Source organism: Amphiura filiformis, chromosome 3 (genome assembly GCF_039555335.1).
Source record: "Amphiura filiformis chromosome 3, Afil_fr2py, whole genome shotgun sequence".
Classification (NCBI taxonomy): Eukaryota; Metazoa; Echinodermata; class Ophiuroidea; order Amphilepidida; family Amphiuridae; genus Amphiura; species Amphiura filiformis.
In genome coordinates, this window is record NC_092630.1 from 37,233,616 (window position 1) to 37,250,163 (window position 16,548).

The 16,548-nt window shown below is 36.0% G+C and overlaps 1 protein-coding gene across 1 annotated transcript in view; it reads left to right on the forward strand.

Annotated features, from left to right (window-relative positions):
• The first annotated feature begins 8,511 nt into the window (after positions 1 to 8,511).
• The window catches only part of LOC140148453 (beta-lactamase domain-containing protein 2-like), a 28,247-nt gene continuing 20,210 nt past the window's right edge, over positions 8,512 to 16,548 (forward strand). Inside the window, exon 1 of the mRNA XM_072170401.1 lies at positions 8,512 to 8,597. The gene's annotated coding sequence lies outside the window, so the exon portion shown is untranslated. The remainder of the gene's footprint in view (positions 8,598 to 16,548) is intronic.

The following is a 16,548-nucleotide window of genomic DNA, read 5'->3' on the forward strand; positions in this document are numbered from 1 at the left end:
GGTCAGACCATGACATTTACACGGCGTTGTAATAACGTACTTTATACGTCGAAACAACGTCATACATTTGCGTACTAACGACATCCGTATCTGGGTCAGTTCATGACTTTTAAACCACGTTTTAACCACGTGCTTTATACGTCGAGACAACGTGATTTTAATGTCTAAAAAGTCATTATATTAACATCCGGCAACAATGATGCTCAATCCCAAAAAGGGAGAGCGTATAGAAATTTAAAGTTTAGAACTTCAGGAATAGAAGTCGTTACTTTGAGTTTCACGCCTAAAGGCGATCGTCAAACGACACGATGAGAAAATTTTGGCTGGACAACAAACTCCTTGGAATGGAAGAATTTACATTCCATGGTGTCAATATCTAAACTATTTTTCAGATACGTATTTTTATAACGTTTTATGAACGTATTATTCAAACTTTGTCACCAGGTCTGGTCAAACATTGCATCAACGTCGAAACAACGTCATTACAACGTCATAATGATGTTATATCAACGTCCAAAAATCAACGTCGAAAATAACGTTGTCACTACACGAATACGAGTTCACAGATTTACGTATTTACAACGTAAATGACAACCTAAGTCCAACGTCCGCGAATGTCGTGAAAACGTAGTGTGTTAGCTGGGTTGGACCATCATACTATCAGAGTACAGCACAGAGCCTGTGCTAATAAAAAGTAGCACTCGTCACAAAGAACACAACTGGATTAAGAAGTACATTTTACCATTTAATTTACCAACGACAAATTCAGAAAATAATGATATAAATAGTGTTGTTTATATAAAGACATGCCCGGTAATTCAATGAGCGATAAACAAAAGAAAGATTCTTGATTAAGTTCATCAGGACTGTAGTATTCCATTAATGAAAGATTTCTTCTATGCAAGTCCAATTGAAACACTTACTGTATGGGACGTTTCAAGAGCGATATTGCTCTTCTAGCTGAAAACAGGAACATGTCAAATCGGTGGAAAAAACTTCCAAAAACAGATTTACCAGGGCAAACAGGAAAGCATCTGAATCAGAATTTCTCACTTCTGCATTAGCTGAGCACGTAGCTCAAAATAACCATGTTATAGGCTGGGAGGATAGCGCAATTCTTACAACTGAAAATGACAAGTATACAAGATGGGTCAAGGAATCCATTTGGATCCGGAGGCGGGGCACCCAATCTATGAACCGAGTTGATGGCACATTCAAATTAAGCCACCTTTATGATGTATTGATTTCTGGTGATGACAGTGTTACTTCAATCAATACCAACAAGAAGTCAACTGGCAACCCAAGCAGATCAATGCATCATCTGGCTGATGAAAAGAGCAGACCTTAGCTCTTGAAACGTCCCATACAGTAAGTGTTTCAATTGGACTTGCATAGAAGAAATCTTTAATTAGTTAGTTAATACAAAGATATTTGTGCATGAAATCAACTTGAACGAATTGGTATATACGCAGATACAATTAACTAAAGTTAATTAACTACACTCAGACGTTATTGAACCAATTAGACATTTTGCGAGTAGCACTCGTCTCGCGGTTATACAAGCTGTATCAAAATGATTGGTACCCATCACTATGATCACAGTACTCGTTGATAATGATTGAGTCTGACACATCAAAATTCAACATAGGATCCAAATTATTTGTAAATTAGATTAATTGTATAACAATATCATAAACTATACATTCTGGACATTTTGAGCATATATCCAATGTTGCATTTGGAAGAGGCAGGCTTTTCAATAAACATCAGAAAATTGACGGGTACCAATCATTTTGATACAGCTTGTACACCATGGGCCTGGACGCAGAGTGATGTTTGAAGATAAGGCGAGAAACATGCTTTAAATCTCTAGAAAATACCACATTAAACAGCAAACAAATTAGCATTTTCATGTATTGATGCTTTGAAATGGCATGTTTCCCCTCTTTATTTGATATTTTTATTCTACTAAAATACACCCTCACGACATCGGGGTTTAGTACGTTTTATTTTTTATTTTTTATTACTGTGAGAATTGTGAATATGGGAACATTCTGCACAAAATTGAAAATGGTGTAACAGTAAACATTTTTATGTGTCAATTCCTCAATATTTAAAGATAAATGCTATTTTTATGACAGATGCTGAGCTTCAATAAGCAATAAGGAAATGTAAAACTTCGAAGATTATAGTACAATCTGGACAAAGTTTGTGAATTTATGAATCTGTGTAAATAAGTAGCTAGACGGTGACGCAATGGACTATACTGAAGACGTATATAAAATATCTACAGATAGGCAACAGAGGACAAAAATGTTGTATAATTATAAAATATATATAATAAAATTCACTATGATAAATGAACTATATAACATCTATACCAGTTAATTGTCATTATTATTTCACTTTCTTTTCAAAGAATATTATTTTGAAGAAACATAAAAAGGATGTTCCGATTGACAGCTTTTCCACCTCATCCTGCTTTGGTTTCATCAACATATAAATTCTAATTTTGAAAATAAATTATGTTTTAATGGATGATATGTATCATATATGTTACAATTATCATGATTCACATATCTTGCATCAAGAAGCCGTCAGCCTTTCGTCATCCTGTCGGTAAAAGCTGTTAAATCTAAACGATTTAAGGGGGTACTACACCCCTGGCCAATTTTGTGCCTAATTTTGCATTTTTCTCAAAAATTATAATGCATTGGTGACAAGTAAGATATGTATATTATAGGGGCAAGGACTACAACTACTGCACTGAAAATTCAGAAACTCAAGGCAAGTAGTTATTGATTTATTGATCAAATATTGGTTTTCCCTCATTTTTGACTGTAACTCCACAACTGTTGTCCGTGTTGAAATAAAATTTCCAGTGCAGTAGTTGTAGTCCTTGCCCCTATAATATACATATCTTACTTGTCACCAATGCGCTATAATTTTTGAGAAAAATGCAAAAATAGGCACAAAATTGGGCAGGGTGTAGTACCTTAAATGTTCCTTTATTGTCATGGGTGCAAATCCCTGTACTCGTCTTAGGGTATCTCATGATTCTTGATCTCATACCAGAAGATAATTATATTATTATACCCACAAGGTTGCCAAAAATGACGTTACATTGACTACCTTTATATAATATGCAAAATTTTACGTTATATACATTTATCCTGATATTGTATCAGGATTTACAACATGTCATTTACATTTTACAGTGGACATGTATAATACAGTATTAATAAACCCGACGAAAGAGCACAATCATCTTGAATTCTTATTCTTGAACAGTTTGAAAAGAATATCTTAATGATAAGTTGTTTAAATTCATGATCTCAACACAAAATTAAGACGTACCTCAAATTTTTGGTCACTACTTTCACCTTCATCTGGAGACTGGCAACCCAAGTTTGGGATCATTGACCTTTTGGACACTTGATTCCAAAAATCGGTCGTAGACTCTTGGTAACTTGTATCGGCCTCTGTCGCGGTTGAGTGACAGTTGGTTGACTCTGATGAAGGTCAAAGTTGTGACCCAAAATTTGAAGTACGTCTTAATTTTGTGTTAAGATCATGAGTTTAAAGAATCAACTATGACATTTACTAACACAAATGAACTTTCATGCTAATATTTTAATGGAAATGGACAAATCTTCGGTTTGTTATGACCAGGAAAGTTGAAAAAGAAGGAGGGAGAACGGAATTATATCCTTGAGATAAGCCCGTAGGTAATCCTGTCGCACCTATTCATAGTCCTTTATTCTCAAGTAGTTGCAATATTACATAATACTTATTGGCTGATGTCCAAGCCAGATGTATACCTAGTCTTTGGCACATAATATATTTCCATTTTGTAGAACCTCTTGTAAGATAATATTATTTCTATCGTAACAGTCAGCTACCTGCACAACGGATTCTTTTTGTTCTGCAAGGCTCACTCAGTCATTTAATGAGGCAATACAAACGATCGAAATTGGTGTTGAAATGAGCAAAATTTTGAGTTACACCTTTTCAGTGTAAAATTTTTTTCTCAGCCAAATGAAAAGCAATAATTTTCATTTTTTCAGTAAATGGCTGGAAAAACTATAATGCTTGATACTGATTTTTTTTTTTAATCCTGGTGTTAAACTTAGGCCTGAAATTCAGTCATTTAGTGTAAGATATTCGATTTTTATAGGCTTCAGCTCGGCCCGCGAGCTTTTTCTTGGATCAACCTTTTAGCTTTTCAAAGTAATATAGTTCGCTAATGAAGGATTTTCCCCAACTTTCTAAAGCACATCACCGTGAGCTATATATCATAGTTTTGTCAGAATTTCCGTTTTGATTTCACCATCTTTCACTGTCGGCTGAAAAAATTTCTTAATCAACACGTGAAATCTAAAGGCTAGTACTAGCATTGTGGATCGATATCCCTGGGTTTAATAGGAATACCGGCATGGCTATAGTGTTGCCAGAACTTCAATATAGCAAAGAAATTCCCAGACCTATAGCGCTCCTACTGATCATGTTTAACCAGAACACCCAATTGGGGATTTAATCGCTGGTCGGGCAATTGGCTTTCAATGAAAAATTGACCTGGATAACAACAAAGGAAATATCGACTATTTCAGCTGGTTGCTCTCGAGATAAAAGTACTCACCATTGCCTACTTTTACTTAGTTTGACATTTTCGGAGACTGAATGGAAAAAGGGTAAAACAAAACGGAAATTCTGACAAAACTATAACATATAGACCCACACGATGTGCTTTACAGAGGTGGGAAATATCTTTCTTTAGCAAACTATGTTAGTTTGAGACACTAAAACATGAATTCCGTAAAAAGCTCGCAGGCGAATTCAAGCCCTATAAAAATCAAAAATATCACACTAAAAGACACAATTTGATGCTTAATTTTAACACCAGGATTTTAAAAAAAAAATGTATATCCAAGCACCAAGTTTTTAACTGACATTACTGAAGAAAAAAAAAAATATTGCTTTATATTTGACCGAGAAAATTAATTTCATAGCAAAAAGGTGTATCTCTGAATTGTGCTGATTTTTACATGTATCGATCGACTTTTAGCGCGACTAAGCATTTCTAAAGAATTGGTTGTCCAGGCGGCAGACTGGTAAAACAAATAAAAAGTACTTTTCATTGAGCTATCATCTGCATTCAAAATGATAAGTCCGTTTACCACTATTGACATACATTTTCGGTTTAACATGTACCCAAATGTTCAAAGTCTCCCAGTTGCTGATGAAAGTGAATTGATCGTTTGCACACTGGGAAATACTGAGACCGAAAATCACACCGAAACTGTAGAGTAACAACGGTCAAATATTCAATCGATTTTTAATATAATATATATGATGGTAATTGGAAATACCAGCATGAAGCGTTAAGGCTGTTCCAGTTAAATTACATACCCATTGGCTGTTCCATTTAATTTACATACTCCCTCTGAAATGGCCCCAAAATAGGGTGTTTCGTTTAATTTACATACTCCCTCTGAAATGGCTGTTCCATTTAATTTACATACTCCCTCTGGAATAGTTTTCCCCTAATCATATTGCATAGCTTCACTGTGAATAAGAGAGACTGACAACAGCAACCTATGGAGAGTAAGAGAGACGATTCCCCTGGGAGAGGGCCCCGGGGTCGGATGACTTAACGAACATAAACTTCTTCTTGCCAGGAAATACACCCACCCACTGAGTCTGAGCCCCTACTACGGCCTTACATTAGCAGTCACAGACAAACAGACATATCTGCAGACAAAATCTACAGACAAACCTTCAGACAGCACTTTCATGCCAGAGAAATCACAGCGCGTACTCCGTGCATTGTGTGGATTTTTCACCACCGCATGACTGTCCACTGAAGCTCAGTGCTTGCCTAGAGTGGTGCTTGCCTGACAGCCAATCCAGAGAAGACGTAATTTAAAGCCGGTCTATGAGGTTGATACCAGAAGGTTTGCTTTAGAGACGAAAGAGCAGAAACCGAGCTGGGACTGAGACTAGTCACGGCCCTGCTCTATATGTAACTGCAAATAAGTGTTCCAAGCGTAACATAGGCCTCCTCCGAACCCCCAGTATCACTTACTGAGACAGCGGTAACTGGTAAGTGGTCTTTGTCATTTAAAAATCCGCCATCATGTCTCCACGTTGAATCGTTCTCGTCGCAATTGCAAGATTTAGAAGTACTCGCGCATTCTGCGAATAAAACACAAAAATTAACTTCAGCTGCTTTTCTATCTAGGACAATATGAATAATTACTGTATGCCTATAGTCATGCACTCTCAGAAAAAAAGGTGCTACTTAGAACCTTTTTTTGGCCTCTATGTAGAACCCTAAGCAGTAATAAGGTTCTAAAAAGAACCTTAAAAGGTTCTATAAAGAACCGTAAAAGATTTAAATGAGCCTGGGACATTCTAATTCATTCATTCAGGGACTCATCACAAAGTTAAGAAAAGTAAAACGTAGTATTAACCCATTTTGGTACTAAAAAATCATTTTCTTAGATAAAAAACCTTTTTTTCTGTTCTACTAAGAACCCTTTGAGGGTTCTTTCTTTAAGATTCTTTAAAGGTTCTTCAAGCAGGTTCTACAAAGACCCTTTTTTCTTGGCTACAGAACCTTTTTGGTTCTGCAAAGAACCCCATTGGGTTTCAGTTGGGTTCTTTGTAGAACCAAAAAAGGTTGTGTAGCCAAGAAAAAGTTCTTTGTAGAACCTTAACTTTGAAGAACCTTTAAAGAATCTTAAAGAAAGAACCCTCAAAGGGTTCTTAGTAGAACAGAAAAAAGTTTTTATCCAAGAAAATGATTTTTAGTACCAAAAGGGTTAACACTACGTTTTACCTTTCTTAACTTTGTGATGAGTCCCTGAATGAATGAATTAGAATGTTCCCAGGCCTATTCAAATCTTTAAGCTTCTTTATAGAACCTTTTAAGGTTCTTTTTAGAACCTTATTACTGCTTAGGGTTCTAAATACAGGACAAAAAAAGGTTCTAAGTAGCACCTTTTTTTCTGAGAGTGTGATAGTGTGACACGTTCAGTTTGCAACCATATTAATTCCTCAAAATCAAGGACCACGAAGAGGTCGTGTGTACCGAGAGCCCATATTTACAAAATTGACCAAGGCTGCTCATTTCAGGCCAGAATTAATCTAATTTTGGTTCATTTAAGCATGATAAAATATTGAAATTTTGCACATTTGTCCCAGTACGCGGGGTAAATGACGCAACATCCTGGACAGTAATTCTCGGCCCCGGTTCTTGGCCATAAAAGAATGTTTTTTGTTTGTACATTCACAAGTTTGTGTCCATCTGTTCTGAACAACTGGCTACGACACTGGCATGTACTGTTACTTTATTACATACAGACAACCAACAGAGTTTGTGTTCATTTTTAGGTTATTTTGTTTAATACTAACCAATGCTAAAAATGGAAAACCAGGGACGTATACCCTATGTATCCCGGATATGTATGCAACACATTGTGATGTACTAGATTTACAACCGTTTTTACCCCATACCCAAGGTATAAATGGAGGTAAGACCTTGGCACCTCCTCTTGGGTGGCAACAAACAGTGAGAACACAGTTTTAGAATTATACAAACTTGTTCATCTTCATTTTTCACACCTTGTGTTAGGCTACATTCACATCCATCGGTGCCAGTTGGAGAACCCCAATTCTTCATCAAAATACCAGAGCGATCTAACCAGTAATGATGCAGTTTAGCACCATAGTGAAATGCAGATGAATAGCACTGTAGATGAATATACTGCCGACAATCAGCAGAGATATTGATGAGAGCGACAATCTGTTCAAGAGATGTGTCAATATATGTAATACTTCTCACGTATGAACCAGGATCTTCTGGCCCATTCACATGGTGATTTGGTTCCAAATCGTGATGAACTTCAGTAGAGCCTTTAAAAATAAATTGTAGAAGTGATAATAATGAAATAATAATAAGTTGTTTGCGTATAAACATATGTCTATCAAACTCAGATTTTTTGAGGGAAACCCTACTGTCAGTGAGGTATAATGACTTTACAAACTTATAGGGTTCATGTCCTTATTTTCCATCACGAGATATGAGCGACCAATGACAAGCCAGATTCATTTAAAGATGCGTTATGTCATGGCTAATTTTAGTAGTCCAGAAAAACTGACGGCTTTCAATAACCGCCTGTGTTTATTTTAACCGCGAATCCAAAGTAAATAACCCACTTGGGGGAACTAGCAAACAGGGAGTACTGAAAAGATCAAATGTGAATATCAATTTTGCACAAATTAATACAAATCGGAGTTTTATGTATATAAATGTAATAGCCAGAGTATGCAAAATGGGAATATGGACTACGGAGAAGTCTGAGAAGAATTTAGAAGAACTTTATTACGTGAACGATTATGATACTGATGAAAATATTACATAATTAATATATTTTGTTTCTTTTAGGGTCGATGTTTTATGTTTCCTGTATTTAAAAAAGCGTGTAAATCCTTACCATCTATTGTACACTTAGCATTGAAAGGCTCCAGATTACCAGGACCATCAGGATCAATCAGAGTTACCGAATCCAGCGAGACCTCTGCACAACTTCTAGGTAAAGCTATATGCAAAACATTATTTTAAAGGTCATATCTATTGCAAAAACAAGTTTAACTCCATTCAAAGAAAATAATTATTACATTACAAGTTGACACTTGTGGCAATTTTTTTATTTGTATTTCTAATAATAAAAAAAAAAGACAAATTGTGTTGGTAAAATGCTGGCCCTTTTCAGCGTTCGAAGCGAAATATTGATTTTCAATGCAACAGACTGATGATGTAATTATATGAATAGTAGTCTCCTCCGCAGACAGTTTGGTTACGCGTAACAAAACTGGCTACGGAGGAGACTTTATGAACGGATAGTACGGTCGTCGATATTTTTTACTGGTCAACATTTGCATCACATAAGCTCACATAATACATTTACATGATATACTTTAGTATTTGAGGCTGGATTGCGCTGTATTGCCATTATTATTACCTCTAAAAGAAAAACAAATTTATTACAATTAAAATTCTACCAGGGTTCGAACCCACAACCTTTGGATTAACACTAGCGCTATGAGTCATTCTGCCAGAAATACGTTAGTTCATTTGATATACTATTACTTGTCTATTACTATTGAATACGCATATAGTCTCCGATCAAGAATGAACCTTGCCTCCGACTATGTGGTTCCTATGCAAATGTTTATCGGTGAAAAAATATCGCGGACGATGTACGGTGAAATTGATCTAAAATATATTTTTATTTTTTATTCCAAGCATTTCTCATCAAGTTGGTGTGCATATGAATTATAATATCGCATTTTAAATAACTTCTATTTTAGCTTATGTTTCATGCCGTCAACATCTTTGTGTGGGTGGAGGATGAGCAACCCACGGTTTCATATTGTCAGTGTGTTGAGATATCACCAGAAAAGCAGACACACGCATTACTTTTGAGCAGTGAAACTTTTAGGATATGTAATATGTGTGCTAATGACGGGGCTATAATGATGACACCTATTGAATATGAATCATAGTAGCGATGTAGAAAAAGAGAAATTAATGAAAACCCCGGGGGGTTCACTTCCATTGTGGCCTGTACATCATCCGCGATAATCAACTTTTGAAAAAGCACCCTAAACAAGGATTTAACCCTTGGCTAAAACGATACCCTAAACAGGGATTTTATTCCTTGCATCAAATTTCATACCCTAAATTTCATTTCCGCGTATTTAGCAATTGCAATTTTGATACCCTTTTTTTCCAATTTTTCATGTTTTTGACACCTTAAACACGTTACGCGCGTATCGTGCATATCCACGAAAAACTACCCTTTTACGCGTTTTCATTATCGCGGATGGTGTACAGGCCACAATGGGAGTGACCCCCGGATGAAAACCGAAAACACCGAGAGTGCAATCAATGCCCGTATTGCAAATAAGATTTAGCATTAGTAACTCTTTATCGCGTTCGATCCTACAATAATTGGGCTACATTAGCTGGTAACGCTTCGGCAACACCTTCCGTACCGCCTACCGCTTTATACTTCTATCTGGGCATGATAGAAGGTCAGACTGGCTGAGGACCAATCAGTTTGATCAAGTCCGAAGTTGTCCGATCACTGCGTTTGGAAATCCCAATCTCTCTACTGTGTGACATTTGACCCTACGAGTGTTATGTGGCATGTATGGTCCTTTTCAGTGATGCTTGTGACTAAGTTAAGTCGAAATTGGCCAAAGTGTGTGAGTGCTAGAGTAAATAAAGCAAGTGTTGACAGATATAAAAAGAAATAAGAAAGTGTAAGAAAAAAGACACAGCCAATGGTACAAAATATATTTACCTGTGCATGTTACTCCATCTCCACTGTAACCGGCATTACATGCACATGTGAATGAACCAGCGGTATTGGTGCAAGCTGCATTCGTATCACAATTATTATCAGCAGGCAAAGCACATTCGTTGTCATCTGTATAAACAATGTTTTGAATAAAATGTTTTTTCAAAATGGACGACTAAAAATAATTGTTTTGAATAATTAAAAATTCGGACCAATTTTAGTCCTATTTTGCCTAGTAAAATCTGAATAATATGACGAGGGACTTCAAAAACCGGTTTTGCATATTATAATTTGTTTTATTCAACTACGAGTGTCATGTGGCATTGTCAGTAATTTTGTGAAAAAGTTAAGTCGAAAGTATGTGAGTGCTACTGTAAATAATGCATGTGTTGACAGCAGTTGACCATTGCCAGTGATGTTTGTGGTTAAAAATGCATGTGTTGACTGAAGATAGAAGAATCTGTAAGAAAAAAAAGACACATACGATGGTACAAAATAGACTTACCTGTGCATGTTTCTCCATCTCCACTGTAACCGGCATTACATGCGCATGTGAAGGAACCAGCGGTATTAGTGCAGGCTGCATTTGTATCACAATTATTATCAGCAGGCAAGGCACATTCGTCGTCATCTGTACAAAAATGTTTTGAATAATATACTTTTCTAAAAGACTGCTAAATTTCCCCCCCAAGAATTAGTATATTTTGGTGCATAAAAATAATGAATTAGCCGATATAGAACAAACGATAAGGTTAGTGATAAGGTTTTAGAAACATTGTCAATGATATTAACGTTTATATTATAAGGTTAAAGTAATCAGGGTAGCCTATTTAATTTCTTGCCTAATTTATTGCTCAAGATAGCCTCATAATTCAAAATATGACAAACATATGTAAAGACAAACACAAACAATACTGACAGACTGAACAAGTGTAAGTGGTAGAGGGGGAGAGACAGAAAGATTAGAAAGAAAATAAACAGAGGGGTTGAAGGAGCGGAGAGAGACTCACACGGTGCTTTGCAAGTCTGAACTCTTTAATTTTAAGCGTCGAAATAATATGGATTAGTGAAACATCAGTCAAATTTGTGTTCGGACTACACAGCCAATGGTACAACATAACCTTACCTGTGCATGTTACTCCATCTCCACTGTAACCGGCATTACATGCACATGTGAAGGAACCAGCGGTATTGGTGCAAGCAGCATTCGTATCACAATTATTATCAGCAGGCAAAGCACATTCGTTGTCATCTGTATAAAACATGTTTTGAATAAAATGTGTTTCAAAATGGACGACTAGAAAAATTTGTTTTGAAGAATTAAGACTTTGGACCAATTGTAGGGCTATCTTGCCAAGTAAAATCAGAATATTATGACAAGGGACTTAGGCTAGAGGGGGATGCTTGACCCCTTCCATGACCGGTTTTGCATATTATAATTTGTTTTACTCAACCTTTTATGGACACATTTGAGTATGATTTTTACACTTTGTGACATCTGGCCCTACGAGTGTCATGTGGCATATAAGGTCATTGTCAGTAATATTGTGAAAAAGTTAAGTCGCAAGTATGTGAGTGCTACTGTAAATAATGTATGTGTTGACAGCAGTTAAAAGAATTTGTAAGAAAAAAGATTCAGCCTATGGTAAAAATAACCTTACCTGTGCATGTTACTCCATCTCCACTGTAACCGGCATTACATGCACATGTGAAGGAACCAGCGTTATTAGTGCAAGGTGCATTGGTATCACAATTATTATCAGCAGGCAAAGCACATTCGTCGTCATCTGTATGAAAATGTTATGAGCATGTTTTTTTTTAATGCACGAATAGAAATACTTGGAAGAATTCAGAATTCGGACACGTTGTAGGTCTATCCTTCCTAGTAAAATCTGAATATTATGACGAGGGATTTGAGCTAGAGGGGCGCTTGACCAGTTCCATTACCTGTATTCCATATCATAACTTGTTTTATCCAGCCTTTATTGCAGATTTGAGTATGGTTTTGTCATTGTGTGACATCTGACCCTACGAGTGTCATGTGGCATGTACGGTCATTGTCAGTGATGTTTGTGACCATCCAAAACATAATAATGACAAAAATTGGATTTTTTTTACGCCCAATATTGATTGGTCTCGCTATTTCTTTTAAAATATTGGATTCGACTACGCATTTTAAAACTCATAGCTCGACCAATAAATATGGGCGCAATCGATCCAATATGTCCAGTATGTGAGTGCTAGAGAAAATAATGCAAGTGTTGACAAATAGAAGACGAAAGAAGAATCTGTAAGAAAAAAACCACAGCCTATGGTACAAAATAGACTTACCTATGCATGTTACTCCATCTCCGCTGTAACCGGCATTACATGCGCATGTGAAGGAACCAGCAGTATTAGTGCAAGCAGCATTTGTATCACAATTATTATCAGCAGGCAAAGCACATTCGTCGTCATCTGTATAACAATGTTTTGAGTCAACCAATTGTTTTTCAAGAATTAGTATATTTTGCTGTATAAAATTGATGTATTGGCCGATACAGAACAAACGATAACGATAGGTTTTGGAAACATTGTCAATAATGCGTGTTTGAATTAGCGTTTATATTATAAGGTTGAGTGCGTTAAATTAATCAGGTTAGCCTACAAACAAAGTATATAAATTTTTTCTTGATTTAATTTCTTGGCCAATTTCTTGCTTAAGATAGCTTCATAATTCAAAATATGTGAAGTGGTATATCAAAAAGAGATACTTTTGGGCAGAATATCAATTTTGAGTGTTTTAACATATCTTAAATATTGAGATATTTTACTCCACATCCCCACAGAAATCGGACACTCCGAAGCGAAGATATGGAGTACGTAAGTTATGGTATTATAATAACACATGTGAAGGAACGCACATGTGAAGGAACCATCAGTATTGGTGCAATCAGCATTTGCGTCACAGTTATGAGTATCCAAAGAACATTCATCATTTATCTGTGCAAAATGTATGAAATAAGTCATTTTTGGAAGAATTTTTGGAAGAACTTTTTGTGTGTAGGCCTATATTATTTTCTTTTTCTTTCTTTCTTTCTTTCTTTCTTTCTTTCTTTCTTTCTTTCTTTCTTTCTTTTTCTTTCTTTCTTTCTTTCTTTCTTTCTTTCTTTCTTTCTTTCTTTCTTTCTTTCTTTCTTTCTTTCTTTTCTTTCTTTCTTTCTTTCTTTCTTTCTTTCTTTCTTTCTTTCTTTCTTTCTTTCTTTCGTAGATTGGTTGGTTAAATATACTCTATACTCTACACAAGAAACATACAATTTTGAATGTAAATGAAATCATTTTATAAGGGACCGTTCATTATTTATAGGGGAGGGGGCCGGGAGGATTTCAAAATTGAGTTCATAAAGTTACACAAGCCCCCCTATTAGCAGCATCTAAAATTACATAACCCCCCCTATTGCCGACAAAAAAAAATACGTAACCCCCCCCCCCCCCTCACATCGAGAAATATATTTTGCTGGTATACCATGGCCGGATTCACCTTTTGATGGCCCCTGGGCATGGCAACATGATTGCCACCTCTGGCTCTTCGTATAGAAGACACCCCTCTCCACACAATTGTAATCCAATTAGTTTTTTCCAAGCTGTCCCCAGAAAATATGCTATTTCAATGCTAAAATTCAAAGAGAGATGTATCGGAGTCACCGAGCCAGGGGGCAAAATTTCCAAATCGTCCCACTGATCTGTTACTAAAAGAACATTATGCGCTCGAAGCGCGCGAAAAAAAAGCTAAAATGAACAAATTAAGGACAATATGTGCCCTAAAATCATTCCAAAGGATGATGCATATGGCTTTCACAACTTATGGTTAATTTAGTCCCAGTATTTTGATCCAGTATACAAGTTTTATGCTTTTTCCAAGCATCAGAAGCTATCAGAGGAGCTGCCCTAGCACTCATATTTAAATGATTTATATTATAGAATGGATGGAATTATAACTCTCATTTTTGACATTCGTGTTCAAGTTCAAGATGAAAAAAACACCAGAATTTACAAGGGCACGTCTCGCAGATCTACTCACAGAATGGTTTTTCTGAGATAAATGCGCGAAGCGCGCAGCAATTTGGCATTTTGATACTAAAAAAATGGGATTAATTTAGGGTCTAAAATAGACCAAAAGGAAGATGCAAATCATAAGTTTTGTCACAATACATCTGTCGACTGAGCAGGGAGGGACTGACTTGCCACCCTGCCATATGGCTAATGTGCTGATGAACAGTGGCGTAGATTTCTTTTTGACATGAGGTGGTTGGAAAAATTTCTTGAAGTATTATGTGAATCCAGCACTTTTTGGTGAGAGAATAAGTTTATGACACAAATGCGTGCGAAGCGCACACAAATGTTGCCATATTGAAGCTAAACTCAAAATATAGTGTAGGAATAAATTCAAATTGACATTTTTGTGGCTAAAATGGCCAAATATAAGGTAAATATTGAAGTGAATCATAATCATAGTGAATAATTTAATATTAAATTTCACCTGACCCCCCCTATCAGGAAAAATAAAATCACATAACCCCCCCTGTTTGTTAAAGTGAAAATCACATAGCCCCCCCTACATTTTTCCCGGCCCCCTCCCTGTAAATAATGAGCGGTCCCTAATACAAATCTGTGTGTGCGGGCAAATGTCAAAAAGAAATGCATGCAAATTGAAGTGGAGTTAATTGCAAAATATCCAGTAAGATGAACATATTGGGAATAGAAAAAACTAAAATTGGATTCGGGTGAGGTATGTAGGACTTAAGTAATGTTAGAAAGTGCATGTATGTTTGAAGCGAAAAAAAAAAGGAATTTAAAGAACGCAAAGATCAACCTTGATTTAAAGGGGCATTTCGTGATCCACAGCCTCATCCCCCCACTTTTCCCAAAAAAAGTTGAGATTTTTACACCATTGGATACCTCTGGCTACATAATGTTTATGTACCAAATATTTCTTGCAGATTAATTCGTTTAGCAAAAATATCGCCAAATTTGAATTTCGTTCTGGTGCACCAGAACGAAATTACAACACATTGTCTATGGAGCAGTGTAATACACATAATCATGCATAAAATCGGAATCAACTGAAATTTTGGAAATAAGCTTTTTTCGTGGATATCTACTGAAAAATGTCATAAAAAGAGGATGCTAGGATCACGAAATCCTCCTTTAAGTTAAAGTCAGTTTTAGATCTGGTGTCTTTATTGCGCATTGTTTACTCTCATTCAAACTACATGGTGCTTCGTGGTCAAGAATTAAATTGGGTATCGCAGTAAAAGGACTCAAGAAAATTGAACGGTAGTTGCGGTTCACTTAATTATTTCACAAAAGGTGACTATTGAGTGTAACATTTATAAAAAAAACTTCAGCTGACTTGGTTCTCCCTATTGCACTTTTTGACTCACTCTGTATGAACTCACCTTGACATAAATTGCCATTATATCCACGTAGACATGAACATCTAAATTCAAATAGATCAATTTCATGACATATACCTCCATTACCACATGGGTTGGAGGAACACTCATCAATATCTAGTAAGAAAAACAATAATACTATAGTTATTATATTTTATTTCCTAGTCTCTTTAAATTTCATTCCGAGTCGAATGTTCTTGGTTTTGTTTTTAAATTGGGTCACTGGCTGATATTAAAGCATTTTGTCACATCGCCATTCGCATTTATCAAAAACTGCTTTTTGTTTTAGTGATTATGTAATACTCTGATGTCAATCTTCAGGGTTGCAAGCTGACTGCTGATCAAACTAGACAAAATAAGTATCATAATTTTGACCTAGCAGACATTAACATTGGCCCGAGAGTAATTAATTGGTTTATGGTTTATTAATCTCAGAATTGGCCAGTGTGTGTACGCTTTGCTTTGTAAATGAGCTTAAATGGACTACAACGTTGAAATATTTATGAATGAGACGTGCACCATCGACTCTGAATTGGCCACTTTTAAGTTAAAACTGATTAAATTATTGTCAACGATATAGGACGTTGAAATATGTATGAATGTTGATATAAAAGACGCCTATCATCGATTCCGAATTGACCGGTTGCATTATTGATCGTTAATTGGTTTATTAGTTTTAGAGTTTTAGAATCAGAATCGACGTGTTTGAAAAAGAACACACCAAAGCTTTTTTTTTTCATTTA